The sequence below is a fragment of the Sus scrofa genome, chromosome 4, assembly GCF_054392235.1.
Source record: "Sus scrofa isolate SSC_HxYL_T2T_F1_AM1 chromosome 4, Sscrofa_HxYL_maternal_Yorkshire_Landrace_v2.0, whole genome shotgun sequence".
Lineage (NCBI taxonomy): Eukaryota > Metazoa > Chordata > Mammalia > Artiodactyla > Suidae > Sus > Sus scrofa.
In genome coordinates, this window is record NC_139386.1 from 120,337,641 (window position 1) to 120,361,099 (window position 23,459).

Sequence of the window (23,459 nt, forward strand, 5' to 3'; positions counted from 1 at the left end):
CAAAAAATATACGTGCCATTTTTCTAGCATGTTGAAGATCATCCAGTTACCAAGAAAAGATGAAATGTGGTTAGTTTTAGCCTTTGAATTAATTCTAACAAATTCTGCACAATGACTAATGCACACATATCACCCATTCAATATCTATCGCATTATGAATGGGCAAAAATGAAAATAAATCAATGAATCCTTAAAAGGCAAAGAACATCCTGCTAGTGTAAAAAGAGAAATGATAAACCTTAAAAAAACAGATGACTATTTTTTGCAGCCAGGAGACTGTTTCAGATCATTCTCTTCACATTTGTAATTTTTTTAAAAGGACAGATGAAAAAATGCCAAGGTAATGATACCTCTTGAAAAAAATGTTTAAAGGATTGTGATGGACTTTTGAAATTGTGTACATGAGCTCTTGCCTAGAGTCCTGCTGAATCTTTTTTCAAATTCATAAAGAAAGTCCCTCAGGATATTTCACAGTGTGAGGATACACAGCCTCCTTTCCTGACAGGTCATTATTGCATATCATGCTGGGATTGAGTACAGGACTGGGGAGTGTCTTCCCTTCCTGCTTCTTCTGTAAATGTATGTGGGATTCAGGCTTTGGAATTTTAAATGTCCACCAGAGCTCAAAAGGTACCTGGTGATTGATTTGCACTACAGGACAGAGTCGACACAAGAATTGCAGTTGAGTTCAGGAGGATTGCAATCAGAGTCCTTGGCAAAAGTCACATTGCATGAGGTTGAACATCATGCGGCTACAACCACCTGCTGCAGTTTTTTTATGACTCAGTACTAGGTAAGGCTTTTGTGTTTCCCTTTTTAAATTTTCTAATTAAAAGCAATTTCTTCAAAAGAAAAAGTTTAATGGCAAAAGAACATACCTACCAAGTTCAGACTAAAGAATAGAAACCAGTATAGGGTAAGTGAAACCATAGGAAGGCATATGCTGAGTGTCTAATTAGTCCACAGTCTTCTAAGTTAAGATACATCACAGGAGAGATTGTGCTTGGAGCAAAGCTCCTTCTTTCATTTAATAATGGTATACTTTAAAATCATTAAAATATTAAAGTTTTAGAAAATGTTATACCACACAATTCATGGTTTAACCTTATATAGTTAAGAAGGAAGAAAAAAAGAGAGAGAGAGAAGAAAAAAAAGGAATCAGGATGGGACCAGCACTCCTGAGTGGGAGCTGTGAAAGAAGAAAAAAATCCATACCTCAAGAGGCCACCTAACTGATGGGGAGATCAGCCAGGACAGAAGGGAAAACTTAAAGCCTCAGAGAGTAACTCAGCAGCCAAACTGAGGAGAGCAAAGCAGAGAGAGTTACACAGACTATTGGTACCACAGCCCAGGATATCACAGCTTTAGACCCTCAGGCAGGGGCTAGGTGTTGGGACTCAGGCTTTGGAGGTCAGTTCCAGGGACAAGATTAGTGTTGGCTGTGTGGTGATAGCCTGAGAGGGAGAGGGACCAGTGCACCAGAGTTAGGGAGCAGAGCACCACAGCTAAGAGAATACAGGAGGAGGACTGGGCCCACAGAGAAGTAAAGCACCAGTGTCGGGGAGGGTGAGAGAAGGAGGGGCAATAGGAACATCTTTCTCTGCACATGTACCAGCTCTTAGCCTCTTGTGTGGGCTACACGAGGCAGATGCAAAGCTTTGCACCCATCTCAGACCCCAGAGCTGAGTGCAGTCTGCCACCATATGTCACTATATGCAGATAACATAATACTATATACGGAAAACCCTAAGACTCCATTAAAAAACTACTCAAACTGATCAATGAATTCAGCAAAGTAGCAGGATACAAGATTAACATTCAGAGGTTGGTTGCATTTCTGTATGCTACCAATAAAATATTAGAAAAAGAGTATAAAAAATACCGTTTAAAATTACACCCCCCAAAATTAAAATACCTAGGAAAAAACCTGACCAAGGAGGTTAAAGACTTATACACTGAGAAGTAGAAAGCATTAATCAAGGAAATTAAAGATGATTCAAAGAAATAGAAAGATATTCCATGCTCCTGAATTGGAAGAATTAATATTGTTAAAATGGCCATACTACCCAAAGCAACCCACAGATTTAATGTGATCTCTATCAAACAACCCATGACATTTTTTACAGAACTAGAACAAACAACCAAAAATTTATATGGAACCATAAAAGACCCAGAATTGCCAAATAAATCCTGAGGGAATAAAACCAAGCAGGAGGCATAATTCCCAACTTCAGACAATATTATAAAGCTACAGTAATCAAGACAATGAGGTATTGGTACAAAACCAGATATATGGACCAATGGAACAGAATAGAGAACACATAAATAAACCCAAACACCTATGGCTGACTAATCTTCAAAGAAGGAGGCAAGAATATCAAGTGGAAAAAATGCCTTCAGCAAGTGGTGCTGGGAAAACCAGACAGCTTCATGTAAATCAATGAAACTAGAACACACCCTCATACCACGAACAAAAATAAACCAAAAATGGCTTAAAGACTTAAACATAAGACATGACACCATCAAATTCCTAGAAGAGAACATAGGCAAAACATTCTCTGACATCAACTTTACAAATATTTTCCTAGGTAAGTCTCCAAAGGCAGTAGAAATAAAAACAAAAATAAACTAACGACCTAATCAAATTTACAAGCTTTTGCACAGCAAAAGAAACTATTAAAAAACCCAAAAAGACACCCTAAGGAATGGGAGAAAATAGTTGCAAATGATGCAGCTGACAAGGGCTTAATCTCTAACATATAAAAACAACACATACAACTCAACAGCATAAAAACAACCCCATCGAAAAATGGGCAGAAGACCTAAATAGACATTTCTCCAAAGAAGACCTACCAATGGCCAACAGGCACATGAAAACATGTTCAACACAACTAATTATTAGAGAAATGCAAATCAAAATTGTAATGATGTACCACCTCACATTGGTCTGAATGGCCACTGTTAACAAGTCTTCAAATAACAAATGCTGGAGAGATGTGGAGAAAATGGAACCCTCCTTCACTGTTGGTGGGAACGTAAATTGGTACAACCACTATGGAAAACAGTATGGAGGTACCTCAGAAAACTTAACATAGAACTACCATATGATCCAGCAATCCCAGTCTTGGGCATATACCCGGACAAAACCTTCATTCAAAAAGATGCATGCACCTGTATGTCCACAGCAGCACTTTTCACAATAGCCAAGACATGTAAACAACCTAAATGTCCATTGACAGATGAATAGATTAAGAAAATGTGGTACCTATACACAATGTAATACTACTCAGCCATAAAAAAAGAATGAAATAATGCCATTTGCAGCAACATGTATGCAACTAGAGATTCTCACACTAAGTGAAGTAAGTCAGAAAGACAAGTACCATATGATTATCACTTATATGTGGAATCTAAAACACAGCACAAATGAACCTATTTACAGAACAGAAACAGACTCACAGATATAGAGAACAGACTTGCGGTTGCCAAGGAGAAGGAGGAGGGAGAGGGTATGAGATGGACTGGGAGTTTATGGTTAGTAGATCTAAACTCTTACATATAGAATGGATAAGCAAGGAGGCCCCACTGTATATCACAGGTAACTATATATAAAATTGTGATATAACATGATGGAAGATAATGTGAGAGAAATAAAGAAAAAGTCATATATATACAACTGGGTTACTTTGCGTACAGCAGAAATTGACAGAAAATTGTAAATCAGCTATATTTTAATAAAAATTTTAAAATGGTATTAGGATGGAGGATGATAATGTGAGAAAAAAGAATGTATACATGTACATGTAACTGGGTCAACTTGCAGTACAGTAGAAAATTGACAGAACACTGTAAACCAGCTATAATGGAAAAAATAAAACAAAATTTAAAAAAATAAAAATGATGTTAGGCTCAATTTGAGATATTTCTTTGTACTCTATTTGGTCCAATATACAATATATTTGCTCAGAAATCAACATTTCCCATTTCTCTGATGTTGATGCTACAGGAAGAGAGATAACAAAAGATAAATATTAGAATAGCCTTGACCAGAACAGTTCATGCTGAGTTTCTCTCTTGTTTTAATAGACTACAAAAATTCAGCACAGGTAGCTTCTAGGAGGGAGGTGGACTCAAAGAAGATAATAACATAATTTTTTGAATTAAGATTTGAGATTCTCAGAGTTTAGGGTCTCTAATTTGGGGGAACTTTTTGATTCCACATTGTAATAAGTTGTCCTGAGATTTAGGTAGATTGTTGGTAGCAGCAGAAAACATAAAACTAGGGTCACCACAGCTTTTAAACAGCCTCCTATTAATGGCTGCTCTTTTTTTTTTTTTTTTTTTTGGCTGTACTTGCAGCAAATGGAGGTTCCCAGGCTAGGGGTCAAATCAGAGCTGTAGCCACTGGCCTACGCCACAGCCACAGCAATATTAGATCCCAGCCAGGTCTGCAACCTACACCAGAGCTCACAGCAATGCCAGATCCCTAATCCACTGAGCAAGGCCTGGGATCAAACCTGCATCCTCATGGATACCAGTTGAATTCAGATTCGTTTCCACTGAGCCATGAAGGGAACTCCTAATGGCTTCTTATTATCATCATCGTCTAATATAGCATCTCACTTGCAAATTAAACAGGGAAATAGTCCTCAAAAAAAATTCTTCCTCCTATTGTTTTTGAAACATATGTCTCTTTTGGTAACTAATTCTCCCATTTTTTGATAGAGTACCAATAAATATTTCTCTCTTCTACCAGGAAAAATAAATAGTTTATGCTTAATGATAAATGGCAACTGACAGTCCATCTCTGGGTAAAGGAGATGATAAGACTCAATTACATCTGAACTAACTTGGAAAGTATACGTTTGTTTTAATAAAAGACTCATTACACAGCTCTAGACAACTCTTCTCATGGATTACAAACTCAACATGGCCAGAGATTGGATTGTTATGCGAAATTACCCCATTTAAATCATTAGTTTAAATTTTCAAAGAACATTATTTGGGCTAAACCAAAACCATCAGTGAGATTTATTAGGTCACAAGTAGCTAGTTTGTCATTGAGTGTCCTTTGATTCAATGTGCTATAGCCTTTCTAACATGTATTATCTCTATGCCAGAAGGGTCTGCTTGCCTGAGTTTGTGAAATTCTGTAGTAGTCAAATCTGCATGTTGAGATACCAGTTTCTAAGCTTTTTCTACTAAATCTCAAACAAACCCTCTTATCTCAGCTAATATAATAAATCATTTTAAGCTAATATAAATAATCTTATACCTCATTATCAAAAATTGGAATGTTCTTCCTTCATTCTCTGATTGACTAATTTTAATTTCCCTTCCTTCAATGTCCAGATCAAATGTTACCTTCCTCTGTGAAGGGTTTCTAATATCAACATTAAAAAATTTTTTCTCCTTCTACCCACACTCAGAAAAATATCGCCTCAATTATGGCATATTTTCATGAAATTAACATTTCCTGATCAGTCTACTACTCCAAGGAGAATTAAAAACATGTGGAGCAGATCTAAACCTCAGTTTGCTGCCAAACCGAGCTAAATTACAGCAAGATGACCTATTCCAATCAATCTGTATAAAGATGACTGAGGAAAAATTATTTTACATTTCTAGGTGACTTTCTGTATAGCAATATTATAGCAATAAATAACTAGTATTGCATATTGCAGGATTTCCTTTATTTATAAGGTCAAATAATATTCTATTACATGTATATACTTCACTTTCTTTATTCATCCATCCATGAATATAAAAGTTATTCTTATGTGTTGGCAATTGTGAATAGTGCTTCAGTGAACATTGGTATGAAAATATTAGAAAGATTCTGAATTTTTTTTTGATACAGGGGGTAGGTAAACACCCCAAAGTGAGATTATTGAACAGTATGGTTTTTGGGTTTTCTATGTAAAAGAGCAAGTCATCTGCAAAAAGAGAAAATTTTACTTCTTCCTTTCCGATTTATATGCCTTTTATTTATTTTTCTTGTCCAGTTGCTCTGTCTAGGATTTCTGGTACTATGTTGAATAGAATGTTAAGAGGGGTCATCCTGATCTTAGAGAAAAATCTTTCAGTTTTTCACCACTCATATATAGCCTTTGTTAACAGAGCATTCTTAAAGCACATTTAAGTAATACTTAGAACAAAGAAAAAACTTGAGATTCTCCCCAATTACCTCTGATTATTACTCATAAAAATCTTATGTAAATTTTAACCTAAAAATGGAATCATTTATTTTACTGATTTTTTTCCCAAAGGCTAAAGTAAGATTTATAAAAACAAAGAGGCTCCAGTCCCAATTTAGATACGGAAATGAAAACTATACTCTGAAAAAGGGCTTAGATTATAAAGTTACTAATAGGGGCAAATATGAAACCTAGCAGTTTTCTGGCATTATTCATTTCTATTCAATACTATATTAGGTAAATATTTTTTACAAAATCTTTTAAGTAGCATTTTATTTTTTAAGCATTGAGGCCTGTGTTCATTCTCTATTTCTATATAACAAATTACCATAAATTTAGCATCTTAAAACAATACACATTTATTATCTCACAGTTTCCATGGGTCAGGAGTTGGAGCACAGCTCACCTGGGTCCTTTGTTCAGGCTCTTAACCAAGCTGCAATCCAGGTATCAGCAGGGGCTGCAGTCTCATCAGAGACTCAACTGTAAGTCTTAGTTTTCAACATATCTACAAAGATTAGATCATATTCATTTTATTGGTTATGATTTTTATAAATTTATAAAAATCTTTCATAAATTCTAAATATTATCATTCAATTATTATTATTGTCAATGAGAGGGAAACTTAGCAAAACCATCATGTTCAAAATCACCTCAGTGAATTTGTATTTGTTTCTTTATTTTTATCATCTTATCTTCCACTCATTAAAGTTTTTTACCATTTTATATTCTCAGTCTGATTTTCCACTGCAAAATTATTCAACGGATAGAGTTTCAACTACTTCTTGGGAAGATATTTGGTACTGTAATAGACTTCACACTTATGAATTTTTTTCTCCTTATTCTGTCTGGTTTCCCCTTTGCTCCATTTCATTTCATTACATCTCCACCTTCCTGCAATATCATATTGTACGCTTTTATCTATTTCTCAGTGTACTGTCATCTGCTCATCTTTGTTTTAGTTCTGTTGCTTATCAAGCAGTTCTTTCCCATAGAATCACTTTGCTTTGGAAACTATGTGCCAGGTGTATGAAACTAACTTCCAATGCTGCCAGATGAATCTTGTTTAATTTTTTTTAATCTTGCTTTAAATTTATAGAACAGCACATGTTCAAAATGCATTAAACAGCAGGAGTAAAACACCTTTTTTGCAGAGAAAAAATGGAAAAGCACATATATAGCCTATTTTATTTACACATAAACATAGTGCTGCTCTTCTACAGGTGGTTGTCAATAGGAAGGCACTAGAGGGTAATGGGAATTAATGCACTCAGCACAGCGGGAAACATTTAGCCTTTTAGATATACTTTGGGAAGAATTTCCCAATGAATGTGCCTGCAAAGTATGATTTTGAACAGCAAAGCAAAAGCTAGCATCATGAGTATTGAATCAATGTCCCACTTTATGCATCCAAATGCTAAAACCTAATAGACAGAACTCTTTAACTCATAAAGTCACAAAATTCCTTTTATACATTTCCAAATACAAGGAAGTGTATTTTCTGGGAGAATGAGAAAAAAAATTTTTTTTTTTGGTTTTTCTCTGAAACCTATTTTAGACAGGATCAGACTTAGAAAATCCCTTTATGCATATATATTTGAATAGGTTTTTTTAAATTTTTATATAGTAAATAGCTTTCCTATATAATTCCTTTTCTGTTTAAAACCCGAATATTTTTAAAGTTGAAAATAACAAAAATTAAAGCATATCTTATTTGTCAAAACGTAAGAGTTTATAATCCCTGGTACCAAAAATCAGGTAAAGAGGTCAAAATACAAAAAGTATATAGAGTGTGTATATTTTCTCCAGTGCTTGGTACTAATTTTATATTCAAAAACATCATAACCAATTTCATTAAGGATGTGTTACAGTAGAATGGAATCTGATAAATTTCCACCCAAGAAAATAAACATTCTCTGTCATGACTTTGGCAAGTTTGTCTAGATCTGTGTGAACACTTCCAGGGACTCAGATTCCCTTACTTCACAAGACTCTTTCCTACAGTGTTGGGTTTTTCTATTTTTATATCTTATAAAAGTTTTATGTTATAGAGAATAAACCTGCTTCCTTCCACAATATCTTTATTGACCCAACTTGCACCATGGAACTATTCATTATATGACTCTTTCTTACACATCACCCTCCTACAAATGTTTAAAAATTACTTCAGCTAGAGAAATGTTCAAGTTAAATGTCTAGAATTTTCTTCAGTAATTTCCAATATGCTCTTCTGCACACAATCTAGTTGGCCATTACCCTGATTTTATGAGTAGAGTTTAGAATCATGAACAGCAGCATAGGCTAAGATTACAACAGACATTCTTTTATGTTTCCTTTGTTCTGTCAACTAATATTTTTATTTTCTGATATAAATCTCTCGATAGGTCTTTTGATTAGGAAATTTATATTTGACATTTTGTAACCGTTGGGCTGAATTTATTTATTAGTTGTATAACTACTAGTGCCACACTCTACCCCAGGTGCTGGAGATGTATTGCCAGAGCACAGACACTCTTACCACACTGACGATATAGCCTCTAGAAACATACATTGACCAAATAATCGCAGCAATAAATATATCAGTACAAACTGAAATAAATGCTCAAAAGAGAAAACACTGTTTACTGCATGTATCTGTAGTTATTTTGTTTTTCTTATTAGATTTGTTTTATACATCCACTTTGGGGATGTTTTTGAATTTGTATTATTTTATCCAACATGTTAATCATTCCTTTTAGCTTTGTGTCATCTGAAGTATTAATAAACATATGCATTACCATTTTTTTAGGAAAATAATTTACCTATATGTAGTTAAATAATCATCCATTTGAAAAATGAATCACTTTGAAAATTGGTTTCTACATTTAGTTAAATAAAGATTATTACATCGTCCCACTTTTCAGCACAAGACAATGAGGAGGATCAAATGAGATAATTCACCTTAAGCTCCTTGTGAGCTATAAAAGGCAGGCATTTTACACAATGTCAGGCATTGCTACTATTCATCTGAGTTAGTACACCCAAAGCCAAAGAGGCTTGTTTATATAACTAAAGCTTGTATTAATAAGTTTGAGGTGTATTTGTCCAACCGGTTGAAAAGTACCCAATTGTGTTTTTATTAAGTAGGTCCAAGTTTCTCCATTTTGTTCATAAATATATTGGGACAGAGAGTCAAGTGGCTTGCTGAAGTCTAGGTTTATAATGTACATATTTTCCTGAATTTTCTATTTAGTCCTCCATCATTCATTCAGTTAGTTGGCTAATCAAAACAAATAAACATTTTGGAACTCTTCTTCCACATCTCAGCAGTATCACAACTTGTTGTCAAAGAATCAATGGGAAAAATGCCTGCCATGTTTTTACTTTACTTTCTCATTTCAACTTCCCATACTTTATCTAATGTCTTAAAATTTGTTACATAAATTGATAAGCATAGCACTGTTTCTCCTTTTTAGACACTTTAAATTTTGTTTACAATTTCAAAGATAATTCTTTTTTCTTTTGGTTAATACTGACTGCAAGTAGATTCTCCTTAATGAGAAAGAGGTATGGTATCATGAGAAAGAGGTATGGTATCACATTGAGAAAACATGAAGATCAAATGTAACTTCCCCCTTTTTAGGGCTGCACTTGTGACACATGGAAGTTCCTAGGCTAGGGGTCAAATCAGAGCTACAGCTGCCCCCTACGCTACAGCTGCAGCAACTGGAGATCCGAGCTGCATCTGCAACCTACACCACAACTCAAGGCAACACCGTATCCTCCACCCGCTGAGTGAGGCCAGGGATTGAATCTGCACCCTCATGGATACCAGTCAGATTCATTTCCAATGTGCCATGGTGGGAACTCCCAAACATAGCTTTGAAATAAACTTTCATCATCTAATTATTTCTCTTGGAAAAGTTGAGTTATAAAAAGTGATTTTATCAATTTTAATAAAAATTTATTTCTGATATATCTTATATCAACTATCACAATTAACTCAACAAATAAATAAAACGCCCTGCCTTGATGGAGCTTACATTCCATCAGAGAGAGACAGATGATTATAAATTAACAAAATAAATTTTAAAAATGTATTCAAAAGTGGTAAATGCTTTGAATAAAAATTGAACTGGTTGAGGACGTAGAGCATGTCTGAGGTGGAAAGGGGCAGGGTGTAATTTTAGCTGTGACAGGATAAAGGAAGTTTACTCTTGACTTCATTAAGAAAATGACTTTTGAGCAAAACCTTAAAGAAAGTGAGGGAGTTAGCCATTTGGATGCCAGGAGCAGGAAGCAGCTAGAGCAGAGGTCCCAAGGTGGGGACATCTTTGGCTTGAGGAGGGTGACTAGTGTGACTGGAACCCAGTAAGAGAGGAGCAGTGCAAATGGGCTTAGAGACTTAAAGTCAAGCAAGGCTTTTTGGAATACTGCAAGAACTTCGACTTTTACTCTCAGCAGTACACGAAGTCAAGGCAGAGTTACAAGGAAATGTTGGATTCGTCTTTATTTCTACAGCAAAGGAGTACTCTACCTGAAAACAGAATTAAGTGGACATTGGTAGATACAGGAGAATGATATTATGGGCTATTGCAATAGTCCTGATGAGAGATGGTGATAACATAGGATAAAATCAGTAGAGAAGGGGATCAGAAGTAATCACAGCCTTGGTGTTTTAAAATAAATGTAGTAAAAGGTAAAAATAATAGTATAATGAACCTCACTATACCCATCATCAATAAAGAATTATCAAGATTTTGTCATATTTGCTTTATCCCTCCCAGTTCCTGGGATAAGGGTCGAATTGGAGCTGCAGCTGAGAATATGAGAATATGATGTGGGCAAGGAGAAGAGAGATTTGCTCTAGCTAGAGTAGTCATGCTTCCCTCAGGAAGTGCGACTGAGACATGAATTAAAAAATAGAGAACATTATAAACATTTGCTAGAAGTTTCAAAGCAGAATGAACAGCAAAGGGGCAGAAATGAGAATAAGCTTGAATGTTTGAGGGGTGTAAAGAAAGTCAATGCTATAGACTGAATGATTATGTTTCTTCAAAATTTATATGTTTATATCCAATCTCTAATATAATGATATTTGGAAGTGCACCACCTAAGAGGTGATTATCTCATGTGGGGAGAACCTTCATGAGTAGGGTTAATGCTCTTATAAAAGAGGACTAAGAGAGCTCCCTTGCCCCTTCTGCCATATGAGGACACAGTGAGAAGACAGTCATATAGGAATAAGAAAGTGGTTCTTCATTATACTTCAAATCTGCAGCACCTTGATCTTGGACTTTGCAGCTTCAAGAGCTGTGAGGAATATATTTCTGCTGTCAAGACAGATTGGACAGACAAGCCATCCTGCCTATAGTAGTCTATAATAGCATCCCAAACAGATTAAAACAGGTATTAGATGAATGTGTGAATAAGAAGTAAAAATGAGCTTAGAGAGTCAGGTCGGTGCCAAATTATATAGAAATATGTAAACTAGGTAAATTAACATGGATATAAGCTTGAGTTTGATAAAAATCCATTAGAGGCATCTATGTATGGAATGGTAGGACCTTTTAGAAAGATATTTCTGGTTCCTGTGTGGAGGATAGACTATACATAGGCAAGAATAAAGTAAAGAATTATAGTTAGGATCCTATTTCAGAATCCTAGAAAAACATATTATGGAAGTTAGAAATGGCAACAGTGAGAAATATTTGGATTTGGAGTATAATTTGATAAAGTGATGTGACAGGCTATCCAGAAGGAATTGGTGTGAAGTGCAAGGAATCATGACTCATATTTCTGTCTGGGCAAAAAGTAGATAACTATGCCAAAATCTGGAATGGGGAAGGTTTGGGAAGAGTGAATTTGAACAGGAGTAGATTGAGGAAAGATTAAAATTGTTATTTCTGTGTTGGCCTTGTTAGCTTTTACATATCTACTAAAGAGAACAGTAGTATTGGTTAAGCACTGGAACATAGCAGCCTGGAGCCTAGGAGAGGTCTGATCTAGAAATATAAATTTCAGTGTCATTAGAATATTCTGACAATTTAAGTCACAGGACTGGGTAGATCACCCTGGGAGAAAAATTAGAAAGGGTAAAGAAAGGGACTAATGACCAAGAGCTGGAGTCCTTCACACTTCGAGATCTGTCAAAGGAGGAAAAGCCATTAACAGAGACTTCAAAAGGAGTCACCAGAGAAGCAGAGAGAGGAAAAACAAAATAAAACAAAAAGCAGTCAAACGTTAATGTCACTGTGGACTTCACTGAAATATTTCAAGAACGGAACCATGGTCAACTGTGTCAAGGGCTACTGATGAGTCAAATAAGATAATTTGCAATGAAACATCAGCTTTGGCAAGATGCAGGTCCTCACTGACTTTGACAAGAGCCAATTCAGTAGAGTGTTGGAGACTAAAGATTGATTGAAGCGGTTTGAGAAAAGAATGGGAGAGATGAAGTAAGAACACTTATAGAAATTTAAGGTATGTTGCCATAAAAAGGAGCAGATAAAGGGTTGGTGAATGGAAAAGTTAAAGGTCACGAGAGGATTTTAATATAAGATTTTATATTAATCCAAGGTATAAATTCACATAATTCAAATAGTTAAATAATTCTAAAAGCCTTCACCCTGCATATATATCCCTCCTCATTTTTCAACACTCAGAAACCTTAGAACCAACTATTTTAGCTGATTCTTTTGGTTTCCTCCTGACTTTTGTGTCTGCATTTGCCTCCTTCTACATTAGACTATTCTTCTTCACTATCTCCTTTTCCGGTTTCCTTTTTCATCTTTTCTTCCCTCATATCTCTCCTCCCAAGTCTCCTTTAATTCTCTTCTCATTTTCCTTTTTTAAAAAACTGAGCTCTATCTTACTTTCTTTTCCTTTTCCTTCTCCATTTCCTATTTATCCTCTTCATCCTCCTTCTTTCTCTGTCCTAGCCCTCTCTCTCTCTCTCTCTCTCTCTCTCTCTCTGTCTCAGATATGGGCAGCCAGTTTCTTCTCTCTCTCTCTCTCGGATATGGGCAGCCAAAGTATCAATATGTCATATATGTTACACTTCTTGAATAAAGATATTTTACATCAGGTCCTTATATTTGAGTCAAGCTAGCCAAATAACTGTAGTTCTCTTTTTAAAGAGGAAAAACAGGTTTTTTGGATGTTGCATTAGCTTTATTTTTTCTCAGCACCAGTATTATTCAATAGAAACAGTAAATAAATGATACATATAGAATACATTTCTAATTAATGTCTTTGTTTGCTGTTTTTTAGGCCCACACCCATGGTATATGGAGGTTCCCAGGCTAGGGGTCCAATTGAAGCTGTAGCTGCTGGTCTACGCCAGTGCCACAGCAAGGTGGGAGCCAAGCCTCATCTGTGATCTACACCACAGCTCATGGCAACACCGGATTCTTTATCTGCTGAGCGAGGCCAGGGATCAAACCCACAACCTCATGGATGCTAGTCGGGTTCACTAACCACTAAGCCATGACGGGAACTCCTCTAATTAGTTTCAAGATATCTGAGTAGGAAATCTCTTTTACTCAACTGGTGTTTCCTTAATGTCAATTACTTTGCTTTATTCATCTATTACTCTAATACATTTTAATATTGTGCCCGGTAGGTAATAACTGATCAAAAATTTAATATAATTTTATTATTAATCCTCCTAGTGGGAAGAGCACAGTGCACAACTCTAGATGTGTCAACTTAAGCATAATCTAACATGGATTTTCTTTGCATTTGACTATCTTCTTTTTTTTTTTTTTTTTTTTTTTTTTTTTTGTCTTTGTGTCATTTTCTTGGGCCGCTCCCGCGGCATATGGAGGTTCCCAGGCTAGGGGTCCAATCGGAGCTGTAGCCACCAGCCTACGCCAGAGCCGCAGCAACGCTGGATCCGAGCCGCGTCTGCGACCTACACCACAGCTCACAGCAATGCTGGATTGTTAACCCACTGAGCAAGGGCAGGGACCGAACCCGCAACCTCATGGTTCCTAGTCGGATTCGTTAACCACTGCGCCAGGACGGGAACTCCTGCATTTGACTATCTTCTGTGTCAAATTTTGATATCCATGGAGTTCCCCTCGTGGCGCAGTGGTTAACGAATCCGACTAGGAACCATGAGGTTGCAGGTTCAATCCCTGGCCTCACTCAGTAGGTTAAGGATCCAGCATGGCCATGAGCTGTGGTGCAGGTCGCAGACGCGGCTCGGATCCCGCGTTGCTGTGGCTCTGGCGTAGGCTGGCGGCTACAGCTCTGATTAGACCCCTAGCCTGGGAACCTCCATATGCCGTGGGTGCAGCCCTAGAAAAAGACAAAAAAAAATTTTTTTGATATTCAAAGTGAAATTATATATAACAAATAAACAATACCACCATTAAACTGTATGGCAGATGTTGTTCTCAGGTTCCTTTGCATACTTGATATGACTTTCATATTACTCCGTAAAATAAGTGCCATATCTTTACACTACACTCAAGGGCTAAAAGGAGTGGTTACAAAATCACGTGATAAGTGCTACAAAAATAAAAAAGATAGCCTCTAATTTTCCTCACGGAGTCTTTGTAGGTTTCAGAGACATGGGGACTTTTCATCTGAATCTGAAAGTGTGAGTGGTGAGAGCCATTTCAATGAGCTATGATACTCAATACAATCTTTTCAACAAACAATTACAAGATAAAGTCATAATTTTTAGTAAAACAAGTTAGATGTTTTAAAAATATTTCCTATTTTATTTGAGTGTACAGTGTAAAGAAACATGGACAGCAGGATACCTACCATCTAGAGACAAGAGCAATTTAAACTGAGCCAAATCGATGTGGGAACATTTAATTCAGAATCTACACATAATTTCCTTGGGTTTAAACCATTATTAAGAAATATCCTCCAGCTTATCACATGTGAATTTTAAGCTTCTGTGGTATTGGGTTTGACACAGACAAATTACTCCTGAGATTATATTAATTTAAGCAGTAGTATCTACTAGTGAGCATTTGATTGACCACAATGAAGAAGGATTTACTCATACTATCGATTTGTTGGCAAATATATTGGATGAAAATCCCTTGATATTGCTGGTAGTTGTGCATTCCAAATTTTATTGGATTTGTGAGCCATTTTCCTTTGTGTTTAAACTTGTGATATCTTTCTATAAATAGAAAAACTCAGGTGTTAACTGCAGAAGAACAGTCATTGATATGCAGGTGTATCCTAGTCTGGTGTCTCTGATGCTCAGTTATAAAAAGTGCTTTGAATCCTTTTCAATTTTAATTTTGTTTTGTATTTTCCAAAGCAGTTAACAATAGAGAAAGTATAAAATAAGTTATCTAAGCAAAGATAACCCCTTGACCTCCTGAAGATCAACAGAATTATGGAAAAAGCTTTGGATATTTTTAGGTAAATTATAAAATTTTCTTTCCAAATACATTGCCCTATATTTATCCTTGAAAACAAGGCAATTGGATTAAAATTTATTGGGCATTTAATTTCAAACAAGAATATATACATATATAATTTGTTTTCATATGCCATATTATATTTAGGTCAATTCTACTTCTAGAACCGGCCAAATCCTCATAAAACCTGTTTTGGCAAACCCCATACCATAGATTTTTATGGCCCACTGCTAATGTACAGCATCTGATATTTCACTGTAGTGGTAGAATCTTTATTCAAAATGAAGGACCCAAGTTTGTCAAAACCTAAAGCTACTAGCATTTACAATTCAGTGATCATGGTATAGAAACAGAACTTACTTAACCTTTGAAGTGTCCTTGGACATGTAGATTAAGTCCACAGAAATGTCAGTCTTTGGACCTCAGAGAGAACACTGCCTTTCAGCAGGAAACAATAACTGCAAAAAGAAAAGAACACATGTCACAGCACAACAACAAACGGTCACCTATGAGTCTTTATAAGAAGCAAATCACATATGTGTGCATGTGTGTGTATTTTTACATTAGGTTTCTAAAGGCATGTTTTAATAGTTAATCGTGGTGGTAGTAATCTCCCTCCCCCAGCCTAGATTTATTTTTCTACCTCACTATTTTTTTCCCTTTGGCACTAGAAGACAGAAACTTGGAAATGGGAGGAGTACCTAGCATGGAAAGTGACTTCAGCGATCACTGGGAAAGTAGGAACTTGAATATTTGAGGCCCTGGACTCAGAAAATAAGTGTATAAAAAGGGAAGACAAAAAATGAGATATAGCCATAACTTTACACCTGTGTATATTTTTCAAGTACATTTCTAAACACACATAGCAAAATTTTTCATATTTCAAATGGTTTATATGCCACCAATATTAGTCTGGTTACATTTAAGGTAAAAGAAAGCACTGGTTTCGTTTCTTGTCCCAGTTCTACTACCAGATACCTGCGTAAGTTTTGAGAAATAATTAAGCCTCAGGTCACTCAGGCTCAGTTCAACTCGGTGACTATGAGTTGCTCTCATATTGGGTGTCAATCCTTGTGCTGAATTCTGAGAGCCCACAGATGAAGATTACTTCTACTTGAGTTACTGCAAATCTCAATTCCAATTTCATTCCACTCGATAACTTCTAAATTGTCTACACTGTTCCAAAGTGATCTCTTCATAACAGAAATCTTCTCACATGTTACTTAATGCTTCAATAATACTATGTGGCCCTTGTAAAAAAATCTTTAATTCCCTAGAAATTTAAACCTGACTCTTTATGGTGGGTTCCTCTCTGCTTCTCTGTATCCATTTTTTATTCCTCCTCTCCTCACTAAACCTCATCCATCGTAATTTCCCTGGTATCTCAGAAACGCTTTCTCTGTTTTTCTGTTTTGTTCCTTCTGTAGTATATGTACTTCACTGCACCAAGACAGAATCTTTTTATTATTTCTGCTTCTTCCTAATTTCTGTTAATCCTTCATTCTTCAGTATCCAAGTCTCTCTTCCTTCAGACAGATGCTTCCTCTTATCCTGCTGATCTATTGTGGAATTTACCAAGCAATATGGTAAATCTCTTTATGAATCTGCTCATCAACTGTACTAGAGATCCCAGAGTATTGATTAAGAGTATAAACTATTCAATCAGATTGCCTAGTTTCAAATTCAACCTATGGCAATGCTGTGTCATCTTAGGCAACTTATTTAACCTCCTCCATCTTCAGTTATTTTATGCATGAAATGTTAGGTGATAATTAGTACCTCCTCTTGGCTATGTTATGAAGATTATAAAACAAACATAAAAGCAAATACATAAAAAAATGAAAATCAAACCAGTGCATGTAAAAGGCTATAAGCAGAGCCTGATACATAATAAGTATTTAATAAATGTAATTTATCATTTTATTATTGCTAAGTTATCTCATCTCTGAATCTCTGGTACCTTACACATTACCTGACATGACAAATTCATTAATTAAGTGAATATCTATCATGTACCTCTGTGTTCAAGTATCATGTGATTGCAGGACATACATATATAAAGAGTGGAGTTCCCATCATGGCGCGGCGGAAATGAATCCAACGAGGAACCATGAGATTGTGGGTTGGATCCCTGGCCACACTTGGTGGGTTAGGGATCCAGCATTGCCGTGAACTGTGGTGTAGATCACAGATGCGGCTCAGATCTGGCATTACTGTGTCTGCAGTGTAGGCCGGCAGCTACAGTTCCCATTCAACCCCTATCCAGGAACCTCCATATGCCGCAGGTGTGGCCCTAAAAATAATATAAAATAAAATGAAATAAAAATAAAATAAAGAGTAAGTGTGATATGAATGAGGGAATGAATGAAAGAATGAACAAAGGTAAATTCTACCTCTATTAATAAAAAGTATTTGCTATCTAGTAGGAGAAAAGCCAGGCAAGTGAAGAATAAAACAAAGAGTACGTATCAGTTCTGGTTCAGTGCAGAATGTTAAATCTTTTCAAAGTATGTCGAGCAGAAAGGAATCTTAATTCGGGGAAACTGCAGCTTAGAAAATTGTTGTACAAGCCAGGAATAGAAGTCAGGACCAACTTGAATTTAAGGGTGCATCACCAAAGTTATAATCCAGGGTAAATTTTGCTGCCCCTGCTGTCAAACTGCCTCTCATCCACACAATACGGGTGACTAATGGTTAGGAGGCTGGGTTGTGGGCTCCTTAACTCCGTTTATGTACCCAGTCTCCATGACTGTGTTTGCTATGAGCAAAAGCAGCAAAGTGAAGGCTTTCATCTGATTTTCACTGTCCAAATCATATGTTAGAACCTTCTGGGCAAGTCTGTGAAATGTAATTTTCACTTCCCAACCTCTCCAACTACGAAGTGTCCGTGTACTTTGTAGGAAAATATTTTACTTCCAAAAGTCTCTACTTTAAAACCTATTTTTGATGTCCTCATTAAAAAGAATCCTACTATTCCAAAATCAATAGTGGTGATTTCACAGGCTCACAAAGAAAACTATTATTCTAGATCTGTCCGGTGATACAGTGATGGAGTTCTAGTCTCAGGATTTTATGAAGCACAGAGTAGGAGCACTTAAACCAGGTCAGGCTGGAGGGTACAGGTTTGGGAGAACTTTCTCAAAGAAGGTCTCTGTGGAGAAAAAGGTAAGGAAGCAGTTGGAAGAATGTGAATGTGGCCTTCCATTTCAGGATTTCCTTTACAAGGAGAGAACTCCCTCCTTTTCTTATTTGGAAGTGATGCATTTGTGAAATGCTATTAACAAAATATCAAGAAAAAAAAGCTGGGTGCAGAACATAAGAACAATTTAGTCTCTTCTTATCAAGTACTTGTGGGATTCTGATTGAACTTCTACGCGTTGAGGGCTCTGTAAAGTAATGATTATGCCTGCCATATTCACCAGGCACTAGGCTTTAAGAAATGATTTGGAATTGTATTTGTGTTTATACGGTCTTTCTTAAAGTATGCTCTCTCTCTAAACTATATTCAGACAAAACAAGAACTAGAAATGACAGGAAGCATTGTTTTTTCCCCATTTCTTATTACAAAATTAAAGCAAATTTTCATCATGGGAAAATTATTAATCTTATTTAGAGACAATAGGCAACGTTGGTCATATAAACTTGATTAAATTCACTTGATTTTTGCTATATACGTTGCTGTTGGTTTCATTAGGAAAGACTTCATCACTCAAAAATTTTTTTTCCATTTGTCTCCCATATAATAATATTATTCATTGGCATCCTATAATCTCCAAAGAGCTAAGAAATCCAGTTTTAATTTATCATAACAGTAGCTTCATTGTAGTAGAACTTTAATCTACTGGAGGAAATACATAGGTAATTCATTAAAAGCCACTTTACTATAGAAAGCAGTAAATGAATTTTTAAAATAACTACCTAGCATTTTGTCCTATCTGGTTAATTTTGTGACTCTCTTGGTTCATTCAACTCCTGAATTTTATATATCCTCATCCACAGTGAAAGATATGAAAGTTGTTAAAAATTACCTCTTAGATATTAAAAATTCTAATTGATAGTATTTCCTAACTACATTGAGAAAGTTTTTTCAAATTAGCATTCAAGCATTTGTTATTTAAACCATTTGACTTTTTATTCTCCTTGAAACAAGCTTTTTTTCATTCTTCTTTGAACTGTAAGAGAGGTTTATATAAGGTGAGAAGAAATTTGTTACCTTACACATCTTTGTTTTCTAGTATTAAAAATGTTCCTTCCTTGGAGTTCCTGTCATGGCGCAGTGGTTAATGAATCCAACTAGGAACAATGAGGGTGCAGTTTCCATCCCTGGCCTTGCTCAGGGGGTTAAGGATCTGGCATTGCCAGTGAGCTGTGATGTAGGCTCGGATCTCAAGTTGCTGTGGCTCTGGTGTAGCCTGGCAGCTACAGCTTGGATTGGACCCCTAGCCTGGGGAACCTCCATATGCAGCGGGAAGTGGCCCTACAAAAGGAAAAAGAAAAAAAAAATGTTCCTTCCTTATGCTTTTACAGCTAAGAAATAGTATACTGGTGCCCTTTCACTATTTTTTAAATTAGAGGTAAGCTTTCAAATATCATCTTACAAAATGCAAATGATAAAAGATCTTCATTTTCATCGCAAATTGTTATAAATATCTCTGCCTACCATGTGGTACTTCCTATTATAATAATCTAAGAAATTTTAGAACTACTTTCTAGACTTAAATAAAATTTTAGCAGACTACTGGATGATTATCAAACACAATATTTATCTTCAAGATATAAAATTCTTCTAAAACTTTATTTTTTAAAGTAATACATCTTATCATATAAAAATATTAATAAAATTAAGCAATGCTGTGGCAGACACTTTGGTTGAACAGCCGTAATATGGTTTAGGTAACTTGTTTGAGTTCAAGGGGTGAGCCGGATTGGTTGAACAAACCTGAAAGTACTGGTATTGTCAGCTCTTGGCTTAGGAATCACTGTGTGACCAAATCACAAAAGAGGATTGTTGGAATCCATCTTCTTCAGTGAAAGAGAATCTCTATCCTCCTTGAAAAAGTGTAGAGCCTTTCCTGCTGCTGGCAGTTATCCTACCGTCATGATGAGCAACAATAGAGACAGTAGAGGCCGAAGGGAAAGGAAAGAATGTGGTTCTTCAATAACATAATTGACCCACTGAATTAATTAAAGCCAGAAGCCTAGCTTCTTTCTAGCTTCTTCCTGTCAAATGGGATAATTTTTTTTTCCCACTGATGCAAATTTTGGTTCATTTTTTAACTTGTAACTAAAAACTGCCCTTCTGATAAACAGAAGAAAGGGAAAGTCTCTCTCCTTCTACCGCTCTAATATATTGCCCTAAGGTAACTGAAATCTTCCACATCTTGGCCTGATTTACACACAAACAGATCCAGCTCTCTCAATTTCACTGTACACACATACATGTATGTGTGTATATACATATACACACATACATGTATATGTGTATATACATATACACACATACAAAGAGAGAGTAAGAGATCTTCTTAAATGTTATTTTTACTAGTATTATTTTAACAAGTGAGATTATAAGGTACACACCTGGTTTTGGTTTTTTTTTCACTTAATGTAAGATGGACAATGTTCACATCACTATACATAATAAAAAGCACATTCTTTGCAATGGTCACATAGTACATCGCAGTGTGAGTGATCTTTTAACTTCTTTAAAAATTGTCCAAATAATAAAAATGTAAATCGTTTTGAATTTCTTGCTATTATGAATAGTATGAGTTTTTTTAATACATATGTATTTGAGTAAGTGTGAAAGTATCTCTCAGAATAGTCATCCCCGTAAAAAGGATGATGCTATTCATTATGATTGTCTACTCAAAGGCAGTGACTATGCTGAGGCACAGTGTTAAGTATTTGCTTTCTATCACAGAACTTATTAGTGTTAGAGTCAGTGTCGTGCTCTGATTTTAAAGCTAGCACTCTTTGCATCATATTTTGCCACTTCCCTTTTACAAGTTTTTTTTTAGAATTCCATTGGATTTATTATTACATTTGAGAAAATTTATCTTTCCTCTTCTTTGTATCTTTTTTATTTTTCAGGAAAAAAGATACAGTTTTTTTTTCCACGTAGGTGAGACATTTCCCATTAAGCATAATCCTAGGCATTTTTTACTTTATAAATTTGTAATATAAAGATGTTTGAAATTAGATGTTTTCACCAGGGCTCTTGCCCAAAATGAAGATTAAAAAGAGCAAATCTTCCTAAAGCATCAGTTTATTTTATAGAGTAACCTAGAGGATTTATTTTATATTAAAACTAGATATATTATACAAAAATCTTTCATAAAATATAAGTAAAGGTATTTTGTGTCTATATATTAGTTAGCTCCTAGACAAAATCCATAACCCAAAACTTGGAGCTTAAACTGGCACACAGTTATTACCTCACATAATTTCTGAGAGTCAAGAGACTAGATGTAGCTTAGCTGGGTAGTTCTATAGTCAAGCTCTTGGCCAGGGCTGTAGTCATTTAGGGGTTAAGGACCTGCTTCTAAATTCACTCACATGGATGTTGATAAGAGGTTTCAGTTCTCCACCACATAGTCCTGTAGTGTGATAAGAGAGAAGCCAGTCCAAGGGGGAAGTGCCTAAAAAGGAAACCAGAGTCTTTTACAATGTAATCTCGAAAGTGATATCCTACCACCTCTCATGTATTCTATTGTTTATACAGACCAACCCTGGAACAGTGTGGATGGGAACTAAACAAAAGTGTGAATACCATGAGATAGGGATCATCAGACACCATCTTGGACACTGGATGCCATGGGCTCTCTGGTGACTTGAGCATTCCCCACTAGCACATGGTATACGGATACTAAAAAGTTTGGGGAACACTAAGGTACAATATTTTATTTATTCAGAGTCTTAAAGCATTTAAGAAACCTGTATTTGTAAATAATTTCACAGTTTTTTCAGAGAACTTAGCTAGATATAGATATAGATATATATATAATCCTATATATAAAATCCTATAGATATAAAACCCTATATATAGATATAAAATCTTACACATACACATATATATAAAATCTCATTCCAAAACTACAGTAAGTAAATTTTATCTCTAAAGAAGTAAAGACTAGACTAATCTGGAGATGAAATGACTTTGTTATTTTAGCCCCAGTTGAGCTCCTACTTTAATAAGGCCACAGGAGTCATATCCATTATGTCATGTGGAAAGGAAAAACAAATCAGCTGATCTCAGAATCATAGAAAACACTTATAAGTACTTGTTCTCATACATCAGTAAGGTTTTTGGTGTGTTTTTATGATAGCAATACATTGGTGATATATAAAATGAGGTCCTGGTATTACACAAACACAAAATATGTGGCACTGGCTTTGGGACTAAGCAGCAAAGACCTGGCTAGAAGAGTAGTGAGAAAATTGCTATTGGAAACTCGACAATGATTTACCTAATTTAAATATTTATAGAAGATTAATGAGAATAATGACCGTGTAACTTGTAAGATAAAACATGTACCTAATGACTTTGTGATTCTGGCTTTGTAATTCAGGTGATTTTTCAGACAAGATGTCAAAAGTGCCAATTGACTTCTTACAGTTACCTATGATATGGTTTTATAAGAGAAAAGTGAATGAAAGAAGGAACTATTTGGTTTCGAGTAGAGTTTAATGAAAAGATTTCTAACATAAGATCAGCTGAATTTAGAATTTAAAATTGATTTTCATCCCCAGGTTCTCAATGGGTAAAAGGTTATCAAATTAGTAAACTGGGTCACCATGCCGTGTAGCAGAAAATGGACAGAACACTGTAAACCAGCTATATAATGTAAAAAAATAAAAATCATTATATTAAAAAAAAACAAAAGAA

The 23,459-nt window shown here is 35.6% G+C and overlaps 1 long non-coding RNA gene across 2 annotated transcripts in view; it reads right to left on the reverse strand.

Annotated features, from left to right (window-relative positions):
* LOC106510214 (uncharacterized) overlaps nt 1-23,459 on the reverse strand; it is a 198,237-nt gene that overhangs the window by 170,634 nt on the left and 4,144 nt on the right. Inside the window, exons 2-5 of one of the 2 annotated variants that reach the window (XR_002343545.2) lie at nt 22,130-22,212; nt 15,932-16,029; nt 6,604-6,705; nt 3,936-4,000 (exon numbers count right to left, since the gene is read on the reverse strand). This is a non-coding gene — a long non-coding RNA (uncharacterized LOC106510214). Of the gene's footprint in view, nt 1-3,935; nt 4,001-6,603; nt 6,706-15,931; nt 16,030-22,129; nt 22,213-23,459 lie in introns of those variants that run through there. The other variant, XR_014844642.1, reaches the window with a different exon arrangement.